This window comes from Neomonachus schauinslandi, chromosome 11, assembly GCF_002201575.2.
Source record: "Neomonachus schauinslandi chromosome 11, ASM220157v2, whole genome shotgun sequence".
In the NCBI taxonomy this organism is placed as follows: domain Eukaryota; kingdom Metazoa; phylum Chordata; class Mammalia; order Carnivora; family Phocidae; genus Neomonachus; species Neomonachus schauinslandi.
This window is the reverse complement of record NC_058413.1, coordinates 104,378,256-104,390,536: the sequence shown is the minus strand read 5'-3', so window position 1 is coordinate 104,390,536 and position 12,281 is coordinate 104,378,256.

Here is a 12,281-nt window from a genome sequence, read left to right as displayed (position 1 = left end):
GGGCCACTGACTTGCCTAAATTAGCATGGACAGCCAGTGCTAGGTCTTGGACTCAAATGCAAATCCACCTGGTTCCAATATCCTTGTCGAACATTGCAGGATACCTCCTCCTAAGACAGTAGCTCATCTGTCATTATTAAATTTTCATTTTCAGTACCTTCTCTTTTAATACAGTAATATATTATCAGAATTTGTTTTTCCCTCATGATATTAGATATCTCTGAGTTATGTGATAAGCATAAAAAAATACCTTTGCTGAACTGATTCCAGTAAAGACTGAATCCCCAAATCCCAAGATGTTTAATTATTGTGTCCAGATGCTGGGATGACAAGTTTTATTTACATGTCCCTCATTTGTTTCCATGCTTGGTTTGGTTCCTCTTTGCTCTGCAACTGTCCTTGGGGGCATTTCTGCTTAATGGAATAACAAGATCAATAAGCAAGGCTGTTTTATTAGCCTCAACAAATGGCAGAATAACTGGCCTGATGGTCACATTTTTGTGGATCTGTTACCAGGACTTGGATGTTTTGCGTTTTATAATAGCCATTGCTCAGGGAATGCAGATGGAACGATTTAAAGAGAGTCCTGATGACATTATGTAAACCCCTGGATCCAGTCATACTTGAGGTTAAGTAATTCCATATTCTCCCTGATAAAGTCTTTTTTTTTCTCTTAAGGTATTTCAAGCATTAAAATTAGTTATATCGTGTTGTTGCCTTAATTCACATGGTCAAGGTATGTTAGATATACTTTCTATTTCTTATGAATAGTTTCTTCTACCACAAATTTATATGAAGAAGAGGTACTCTGAAGGACACAGATTAGTTCTCATCTCTACGTTATAAGGCCTCTACTTGCATTAACTGAGCAATTTGGCAACATCACCTCTCACTCTAAACCATGATATTCACTTCAAAATTACACACATTACAATTATATATCATCTTTTATTCTAGGTCTTCATAATAAAGAGTCTGTATTAGCTTCCTATAACCGATGTGACAAATTACCACAAATTTAGTGGCTTAAAAGCATGCAAATTTATTCTTACTATTTTAGAGGTCAGAATTCAGAAATCAGTATCATTGGGTGAAAGTCAAGGTGTCAGCAGGGCAGGACTGTGCCCCCTTAGGTGGCTTTAGGTGAATCCTTTTCTAGCTTCTAGGGCTACATTCTTTGCATTCATTTGTTTATGGCCCCTTCCTCCATTGTAAAAGCCAATGGCACTGAATCTTCAAATCTCTGCTCCGTTACATCACTTTCTCCTCTGTGGCAGTATTCTCTTCTGTTCACCTCTTACAGTGATGCTTCTGATTATATTTAGGGTCCATCCAGATAATTCAGGATAATTTCCCCATGTCAGGATCCTTAACATCTTTTGCCATATAAAATAATAATCACTCTTTTGCCATATAAGGCAAAAATTACAGGTTCCAGGTAATAGGAAGTGAGTATCTTTTGGGCTCATTATTTAGCTTACCACGGTGCCCCATAGAAACCATTTCTCTCTCTCTTGTAAAGCCTGATTTGAGGACATTGTCTCCTAATATGTATTTCTACATATGAGGAATGCAATTTTGAATTTCATATTGAAAAAATATTTCTCTTAAATAATAAGTGAACTTTTTCTTTATATAAATTATGATGGCCCCATTTCAGTCTTTTTAAAAAAAGATACCAGGTAATGTGCTTGAGATGCAAGTTACTTATAGGCCAGGAGAAAAGGTGAATGTAGGAATAAGGTAAAATAAAATGTGTTAAATGGCAATATAAACTATGTTTTCATAGAGTGAAGTAAGGGTTCCTGGGAGAGGTGATATATGAATTGGGTTTGTCAGGTAAAAAATTTGCGTAGAAGAGGAAAGGCAGGGACATAAGTGAATTCCAAATTCAGGGAAGCATTAATTCCTTATTTAATAAAGATTCTTCTAGCATCATCTGGGCACTGGGGATACCCGAGCGAACAAGAGAGATAAAGCAGTATTTGTATTCATGAAAGAGGAGGTAGACAATAAGCTTAAGCAAATAGATGTATAGTCAAGTTAACACAATAACAATTAAGATGAAAACTGTCACACCTGAGGAAGGAGACATGGTCTGTATAGCTAGAATAGTGGTTCTCAGGCAGGAGTGATTTTGTCCTCTCATGGACATTTAGTAATTACATGGAGACATTCTTGGTTGTCAAAATGGGAGGGGAGCTACGGGCATCTAGTGGTTAGAGGTCTGGGATGCTGCCAAACTTCCTACAATGCACAGGACAGACTCCCAGACAAAGAATTATCTGGCCCATACATAGTAGTGCTGAGGTTTAGGAGCTCTGGGCTAGAGGATGAGAGTGAACTTGGTAGGAATTGAAGTCACTGAGGTTAGCAGAGGCCTGCTCATAAGAGCCTGTTGACATTGGTAACCATTTGGGTTTCATTCCATGTGTAACGGGAAGCTGTTGGAAGGCTTCAATCAGGGAACCCAAATGATCTGATTTGCATTTTAAATAATCTTTTTGGCTGTTGGGTGTAGAAGGAACTGTAGTTGATGCCACAGGGATCAGGAAGAACAATAAGAAGGTTATTAAAATAATGCATGTGAGCTCATCATGACAAGCATGAGGCTTCTGAAATATGTCTTCAAATTCTTGGATAGTCCTCCCTTCGAGAGATAGAACTTAATTCCCCTTCCCCTGAGTGTGGACCATATTTAGTGACTTTTGTTTATGCTGGAAGTGACAGTGTGACTTCTGAGGTTAGGTCATAAAAGACATTGTATCTTCCTCCTTGCTTCATCTCTGGGGGAAGCCAGATGACATGTTAAAAGGACACACAAGCCCTGTGGGGAATTCCATGTGGTGGGGAAATGAGAACTCTCTCCAGTACCACACAAGGCCCGAGGCTTCTGCAAAAAGCCAAGTGAATAAGCCATCTTGGGAGTCTTCACATTACTGCAACCCTGGCTGACATCTAGGCAGGAACCGCATGGGATCCTGAGCCACAGTCGCTCAGTTAGACCACTCCTAATTCCCGACTCACAACAACTGTGAGCTAATTAATATTTATTGGGGTTTGGGGGTATTTTGTTATGCTGCAAAAGATAACCCAATACAGGCAAGGAACCAGGGTCAGCGAAGGTGCTGCCAAGGGCAGAGGGCTATGGATGGAATGGGTAGTAGAGGAAGGCAGTTGTAAATACCAGTTATAACAATGTGACCAGATATAGACTGGAAGAGTGTCATAGTTATGAATGTCTCTTTGTTAATTTGATGTGCTCATGTATATATTAACCAAATATTCTTGTTTTCTTCCTCTCCCATTTCACCACATCTAATATAAGATGTGTTAATAACAGTTAACTTTATACACAAGATTTAAGTAACAGGAATGTAAATAGCTGTAAGAACGAACATCACCGTGGGCATTAAGGAGGACACGTGATGTAATGAGCACTGGTGTTATTTATGACTGAAGAATCATGGATCTCTACCTTTGAAACTAATAATACACTATATGTTAATTATTTGAATTTAAATAAATTAAAAAAAAAAAGAATGAACATCACCCAAACATAAAATAGGTAGGACATTGCCTCCTTTTGGAGGGGGGGAAGGTTAGCATGTTTTCATTTTAGGTGGGACCTGTCTCATGTTAGGTGGTAGCATATTTTCATTACTCTCTTTATTTGGAAATTAGTATGGCTATGTTTTAAAGAGGGGTATGTGGGTGCCAAGTTGGCAAGGTGTGTACTGTGGTGGACTTGCCATGTGTCAACTTGCCTAGGCTGACCTCAGTTTCCCAGATTTCTCTGTATGTTTTTGGTTAAAGTGAGCCACAAGAGAGATGTTTTTAGAATGAAATTTGGAGGGCAGAAGTAAAATTACAGCCATTTTGGTTTTTATACTCAGTAGTTGGAGACAGCAAGCTTGCAGCTTACATACATTGTTGCTTATTTGCTGGAGCACCTTGTTAGTGTGGGGCATCAACCATGCCTGAAACTACTTGACCTTCCCCTGGATTTTTTTTTTTTTTCCATTTTTTTCTGACCTGTGGGCCAGGTGTATATTTAGCTCTGTAATAAAGGGCACCAGCTTCTCTTGCAGGATAACCATGTTAGCATGGTTGGAGGCAGTGGTAACAGACATGGGGTCCCTTTCACCCTTGTGGGTTCCCTCCTGCTCACCCATTTTCTGTCTATATTCCCTTCCTGCCTACTGCCTAAACTGTAGATTTCCAGCTCTTGCAGCAGATGCAAAGACAACAGCTCTTAAGAGACTGTTTAACCAGCTAGCCCAATTGAGTTAGATCAGATTCCTGTGACAGATCACAGATACACACACACACTCACACCCTAGAAGATTATCTCCGATTGAGTCCTGATGGTTGTGTTAGTGGAGAACTGGCAAGAAGTAGCTGGGTTTGCAATACGGTTTGAAGGTACAACCAGTGGTGGTTTCTGGAGGTTTTGATCTGGGGATTGAAAGAAAGAGATGAGCCACAGATGACTTTTAGGTTCTTGATCTAAACCACTGAGTGAGATTTGGAAGATGCTCATCAGCTCTTCAGTCAGCAACTCCTGAAACAATCCCACCAGGCCCTCCAGGGTTTGCAGTCCAGCTCCAGCAAAATTACCCATTTCCTCAACATCCTCTCTCTGCTCAACTGAAACCTGGATGGCTCTTGCCTAGGATGTCATCTCTCACAGTCCACATCCACAAGGTATGAAGGTGCGTTGAGTGTCCTCTCATTTTACCACTTCCAAGCTGGACTTATCATCAGTGAATGGCATATTATCAGACTCTCCAGCCATTACCTCCCCCCCGGAACAGCCCACTCACTACTTAGGTTTTAGCTCCTTGATTACTGAGTCTTTGCAAAACTATTATCATAATTCCTGGATATGTCAATGTCCATGAAGATAATCCTCCCAAGATCCTGGAATGTTAGTGACTGGGTCACCTTGCACCCTCCATATGCAGGTCACCCACTCCCATAGTTCTCTCTTGTCATTACCAGTAATTCAACCTCTCTATTGACTCAATTTTTTTTTAAAGATTTTATTTATTTATTTGACATAGAGAGAGACAGCGAGAGAGGGAACACAAGCAGGGGGAGTGGGAGAGGGAGAAGCAGGCTTCCCGCCAAGCTGGGAGCCCAATGCGGGGCTTGATCCCAGGACCTTGAGATCATGACCTGAGCTGAAGGCAGACACTTAACCAACTGAGCCACCCAGGTGCCCCTCTATTGACTCAATTTTAAGTACCTGTTAGTTCCAGCTAACCTACTAAAATACCTCACATCTAAGTGTCTTAATTTCCAGGACTTACAATCCATTGATGTCACTGAATGTAATCCTTTCATGACCTTACTAGCCCTCTTACTTAGTTTAAATTGCATGGTTCATCACCATAAATTGTCTCCTGCATATATCCTCAGGTCTCTGTCACCTCTCATACTTGCCTAGCAAAATCCCCTCATGGTTAAATCCAGTCTTCCATTTATTTTGTACCTGTATCCCAATAACCGCACATGGTCTGGGTAAACTCATAAACATGATTGCTATAGATGGGATGTGTGTGCCTCCCCAAGTTCATATGCCAAAACCTAATTTCATAACTAGTAGCATCAGGTAAGCCCTGAGTGTGGATCTTACACTTATTGTATCTTCCTAGTTCTTTCATTCCTCCGCTCTTCCTGATGACAGCTGCATGCTATGTTCTAAAGCCTCCAAATATTTGTCCTCACTCTTCTCTAAGTCTTCACTCCCCTCAACCTCAGTGTTTGGCCTCACTTTCTTTCACTGAGAAAATAAAAGCAAAAAGGAAAGAATGCCAAAGGTGCTCATCATCACCAGTAACTACATACCTTGGCTTGTGCCCATTTATTATGCCTTCTAGCTTGTTGTTATGGATGAACTGAGCCTTCTTCTACTTGAGTCTGATCCTTCTACTTGAACGTTAGGTCTTGTTCCCTCTCACTGACGCCAGGATGTATTTATGGTAATCCCCTCTTCTTTCATGAATTGTCAGTTTTACTGTCTCTAGTTGATCATAATCTCAGTTTATAAAAGACTTTTATAAGTCATTTATATAAAAGTCTTTTTTGACCCTAATATCTCTTCCAGTTGCCCCTCATTGCTCTGCCCCTCTTCATTGTAAACATTTCCAGATATTTGTCTGTATATGGTAGCTCTAATTCCTCTTCTCCCATTTTCTCTTGAATCCACCCCATTTGGGTTTTCACCTCTTACTTATCCATTGAACCTCCACTTGTCAAAGTTACCATGCACCTCCTTATACCATGTCCACTGATTAATTCCTGAGTCTACACCTTACTGGATCTATCAGCTGCCTTTACATAGTCCTCTTCTTACACACTGTTCCTTCTTGGCCTCTAGAACTCCACACTTAGTTTTTGGCTTACCTTGCTGTCTGCTCCTTCTTAGTTGGAAAATAAAAAATCGTCTTATTGTTTTCTTGTTGTTTTCAGCTCTTTCTCACTGTCCTGACTTCCAAACTTTGGAATGCCCCAAGACTCAGTCTTTGAGTAGTTTCTGATGATTCCCGTTTTCTTTTCCTACGTACAGCCCTAATGAAGCTGCGCTTCCACAGCGTTCTCCCCTCACTCAATGACAATTCCATTCATCTGGTTGTTTAGGCACAAAACCTAGGGATCATCCTTTAGGTTCATTCCTCAGGACTTGGCAGTTGCTATTTCTTCTGCTTGTTATGTTCACACTCCAGACAAGCACATAGGTGGCTTCCCTACCACCTCAGGCCTTTCTTTACTCATTTGCTTTATGAGGGCAGAATCTCTCTGACCACCCTATTAGAAATTACAGCCTTCCCCTACCCCCCTTGGTACCCTCTTGTACCCTTCTCTTCCTTTCCTGCTTTATATTTTTCCATAGCATTTATGATCTGATGTTTTATATTTTTTACAAATTTGTTTGTGGACTGTCTCCCCTCCCCCCAGCATATAAATTCCACAAGGACAAGTATCTTTGTCTTGTTTACTATTATATCCCCAGTGTCTAGACACTTTCTGGTATATGGTAAGTGCTCAAAAATATTTGTTGAATGAATGAATATGCCTCATTCCTTATGCATATTTGGATCTCAATGAATGGTTGTTGAATTCATCTTTGTTCAAGATGGAAAAGGATCATTGGGTATAAACCGATATTTTGCAAATGGGAAAACTAAAATCTTAAAAAGCGGGTGATTTGCTATAACTGCACAAATAGCAGAGGGCCGTAACTAAGAGTCTCTCGTAAGTACACATAACATTTAAATTTGAAATAGAAGCAGAGGTTGATAGACTTCAGATAGTTTGGAGCAGTGAGGGCCAAGAATGGATATATTTATTTTTGTATCTGTTCTATAAATATTTATTTAATACCCCAATGTGCCTTGCCCTGTTCTTGGATCTGTAATAAAATGTTGAACAAGACAGAAAAGATCCCTGCCCTCAAGGGGCTGTCAAAGGAGACAATTAAACAGGCAATCATAATAAAATGTGGTAGTCCATAAGATAGGGAACTGGAAGGTACTCTGTGAGCAGAGAGAGATATCTGACCCGGGAAGAGCCTTCCCAGAGCGAAGCAGGAGAAACTGATCTTAGCTTCTTCCCAAGCAAAGCTGGGAAGTTTGTGACCAGAATCATACCTCTTTGAGAATCTTAGAATTCGGAGTGTGAAATAATCTAATTGGATTCCCATTAGCTTCTGTATCTTATCCCCTCTATGTTTATTATTATCGTTACCTCCACAATCAGCATTATCATCATCTGGGCTATTGTTTTAATTTCTGGTATAGTAAGAACTTGCACCTTATTTGAATAAGGTGGCTTAAAAAAAAAAAATCTAAATACACAGTGTCATGAGAATTTCAGCAGCGTTTGCATTCCATGAATGAACGCTGAGGATGAATATTTTCCAAATAGCCCTGAAGGTGCATTATGTAAAAATCTGGACTTGCTTGATAACCTGTTCCTCTCAAAGTACCCAATATACTGAGATCTTTTTTCTTTCCTTCTCCTATCTGCCTCAGCATTAGTTTAAATTTTTTTATTAGAGCAGTTAGGCATTTAGAATATTAATAAGGACTAGCATAGTCATCTATTAAATTACAATGATATGTTAATATTCAGAATTTCGGTGTCATCTTTATTTTGGAGTTTGGGCCACTAATAAAGGCAGCGCAGAGTCAAGGTGATTTTCAGATCATTTTAACAGGATAACTAATGTAAAATGATAAGAATTTCTATCCTGGACTGCTTTCCATTTCAAAGTTGATGAGGACACTCTTCTGCTAGCAATAAGGACAGAAAATTTATAAGGGTATGCAAGGCAGATTACGGTGCGACCTAACTGTTGAATTTTTCATCAGTACCATAAACAAAGAAGGATGAGAAACATTTACTCTGCCTTTCAAAGATCTGTACATGAAAAGAGGCTGTGGAGTGGGAAGCCAGCACAATTAAGTTTCCGTCTTTAAAATGTCACTGCATTTTAGACATTTCTGTATATGGCTTCTCACTCTTAATTTTTTATTTTTCATTAAACTTTATGAAGCGCCTATCTCGTTTGGAGAACAAGTAACTGAAAAGCAGGAACCAAGGGATTATAGCTCCCAGTTACATTATAGGTTCTGAACTAATGCCGTCCTAGTGTTTTGGTACAGTGATTCACATGAGGAGATTTTCTTATCTTTATAACCGGCTTATACTACAGTATAACACCCTGATAGCAATCCCTGAGCTGGGTAAAATGAATTATCATAATGGGTGTTGGCAGAAAGTTCAAATAGGAAATGCAAAATAAACTGAAATTTTAGTGACCACATAGTGTTGCCATAAGGGATAATGCCAAAGATTTTGGTACATGCTCAGAAGGTGAGGAGGAAGGATTAAACCAAATGTTTCTGACAAGGACAGCAAGGGACCTTTAAAGGATACAATGTTTATTTCCTCTGACGTCAAACACTCTGACATCAACAGGTCCAACAATGTCATTGTGTTAACGTCAGGTCAGCATTTAGTAATTTCTTCTGGTTCCAGCAATATTGATTTATAATGTTTCACCTTTTGCCTTCCCTTACTGTTTATGTAAGGGCCACCCCACATCGCAGGTATTGTTTTTATTCCTTCATCTGTGTGTATATGTGTGTATATGTGTTGTGGTGTGTGTGTATGTATATACACATATATTCGTTAATATACACACACATGTATTATAGTAATTTTATTTCTTTCAACTACTTTACAATGTATGTTTTTATTTAAAAGAGGGATATGTCATTAATACCTATGAATCACTTTGGTTTAACAGATGGAATGATTCTTTTTTTATTCAGCCTTAAAATGGACTTTTTCATACCTACAGTAACTTCTTAGCATATGATAATAAATGTTTGTGCCCATTTAAGGATGTAAAGAAGCTACCTGTGATAAATGTTAACCATTTGGAATTTAACAAATGTACTTAGGCTCCTTCGAGACTCTTGCTTGATGTTTATAGGTGTAAATTCTGATGCATTGGCATAAGGCAGAGGTTGCAATCAGGTGGCCCGCTGTGATGTTTTATTTTGTCATGATTTTAAAAACTTTTAAATATTTTAATATTTAATATTTTAGTATTATTTGATTTGTCAACACTTAAAAATTGAGACTGTTCACAAAGACACCTGACTTTCTTCTTGTCTTGAAATATTAGGCATCTGGGAACACTTGACATTTATTTAGGGGTGCGGTGCAATGATAGATGCTTAACATCTGGCTGTCAAGGAAAAAGAATCCTCATTCACAGCATTTGCCAATTTCTGTGCTGTAAATGCTCCTGCCATTACTGATTTCCAGCTACCGATGTGATGTGATTAAAGTGGAGGTGGGAAGATATGCACACAGTCAGCTGTTGCAAACTGGTCTGAGCCAGCTCGCTACTCTCTCTGTCAGTCCTCAACACAACCGGCTGAGGTTACTAGCTGACCCCTTTAGAGAAGGCACAATCTCCCTCCTTCTCTGTATTTCCTACTGATTCTGTGTCCCTTATTTAGGTGACTTGCTAATCCACAGAAAAAGAGCTGACCCGATCAGGACAGCATGATAAACCGGGGCCTGGTTGGTCCTAATTTAGGAGGAGGGACAAGAATTAGACGAGCTGTCAGTTATTAATCAAGTCCTGTCATTTTGAACTGATTGTTAGAGAAGTTATTGTGCGGTTTCCTGAATTGTTAGTAAAGATAGCAATCTGGCTTCCTGCAAGTCTGACTTACAGCTGTCTGGCTTCCTTGACTTATTGCAAATAAGGGGACTGGTTTCCTGGGCAGGCTGTTCTAGGTTGTGGGCCAGAGTTCTACTTTCATGTATGGTCTGGCCATTGTCTATTTGTGTATTCAGTCTCACATGGTGGCCCTGACTGCCCTTCTCATGGACCGCCTTTTCTCTGTTATACATTCTTATTTCTGAGGATATTTGCAAATTGAGTCTGTCAATATTAGGTCCTCCAACAGTCAAAAGAAGTTTTATGAAAGGCATGTTTTAGGTGGTATAATATTTATGGTAAGAAATATATATTTGGTCTTCATCCATGGTTCCGAGCACATAGCTCCTAAAGCCCTTGGATTTTCCTAATTAATGCTAATGAGATGAATTTTGGAAAGCTAAGGATGGGAGTTGATTGCCAGGGGAAACAAACCCTCAACCTTCAGGGAGAGGCAAGGGGCTGAAGATTGAGTTCACTCACCAGTCATCTGTGATTTATTCAATTATGATTATATAACAAAGCCTCCATTAAAAACCCAAAAGGATGGGGTTCAGGGAGCTTCCAGTCTGGTGAGCCCATGCAGATGCAGGAAGAGTGATGCATCCCTAGAGCATGGAAGCTCCGTGCCCCTTCCCACATACCTCGCTGTATGCATCCGTCTGCATAAGTTAAATCCCTTTATCAGAAACCAGTAATGTAGTAAGTGAAATGTTTCTCTGAGTTCTGGGAGTGCTCTAGCAAATTAATCGAACCCAAGGAGGGGTCACTGGAACGTCCGGTCTGTAGCCAGTGGGTCAGAAGCACGGAGGACAGCCTGGATCTGCAACAGGCATCTGAAGTGGGAGCGAGGGGGTCTGTCTTGTAGGACTGAGGCCTTAACCCGTGGGATCTGGTGCTATCTCCAGATACTACTGTCAGAATTGAGTTGAGTTATAGGATACTCAGTTGGTGTCCTGGAAAAAAAACATCCACGTGTTGGAAATGGATAATGCCAGAATCATAGTGGTGGGAATGGGAGATTGATGGAGACGGTGTGGAATGGTCCATGTCACGGAGCTGCAAAGGGGAAGGAGAGGGCACACAGAGAAGGCCCGGCCCTGGCAACAGGTCATGCCCAAGAGACCAGGCGCTTGTCTGGTGCTGCCTCTATTGTATTTTGGTGTTGCTTAAGTTTTAGCTTAGGCTTTTCCTGGAGGAATGATAACTGAACTTAGCTGCCCACCTTGAGAGATCTAAACCAGCAAAGGGGTTCAATATATCTTAGCTAAGCAGTCAAGTATAATATGCCCATAGCCAATGATGGTGGCTTTTTAGACGATGCTGTTGACCTGGGATCAGGCCTGGGTCTGAGTCCAGCCTCTGTGACCTTGGGCCAACGGACACAGCAGCTGTCCTCATACAGAGCAGTACACACCGTGAACGGTGCCATTTAGGTTCCTTTTAAAACTTGACAAATGGCATACAGGGAGTTGTGCTTCCAGATTCCTTTGGTTTCATATTAGAAATGAGTTCTTGCAAGTTGGAATTCCTGGATTCTGCTTTTTTATTCCACTTCTACCTTGCAGCTGGCTCTTCAATATTCTGCTTTTCTCCAGCCCTCGGACGTTGATCTTCCCTGGCCTTTTAAATAAAATTCCAACTTTTAAAGATATTTCCTTTGCTAATTAAAAGCAATAAAGTAATTTCTCTCTAGTTTTGCCTTATCTTAATGAAGTATGAAGACTTTCCCTCCCATTACTCTACCTTTTTTTTCTACCTCTCTATTTTTCCTTATTTCTTCTTATTTTTAGCTTATTTGCGTGTCCTTTGGCTTAGCTGTGCCTTGTTATTGGTTAGTGTTGATGGGAGTTTAGAAGGCAGGATTTGTTATTGAATTTGCTTTGCACTGCATTTAATACCATATGATATCCAGCTGTGTTTTCTGGTTTGACCGCAATACCACCAGAAAATAGTTTTTCCCCCAGATGATACATTGAACTTTTCAATTTCAAACCATCTATGCTAGATCCCTAGCAGAAAAAAAAAGTCA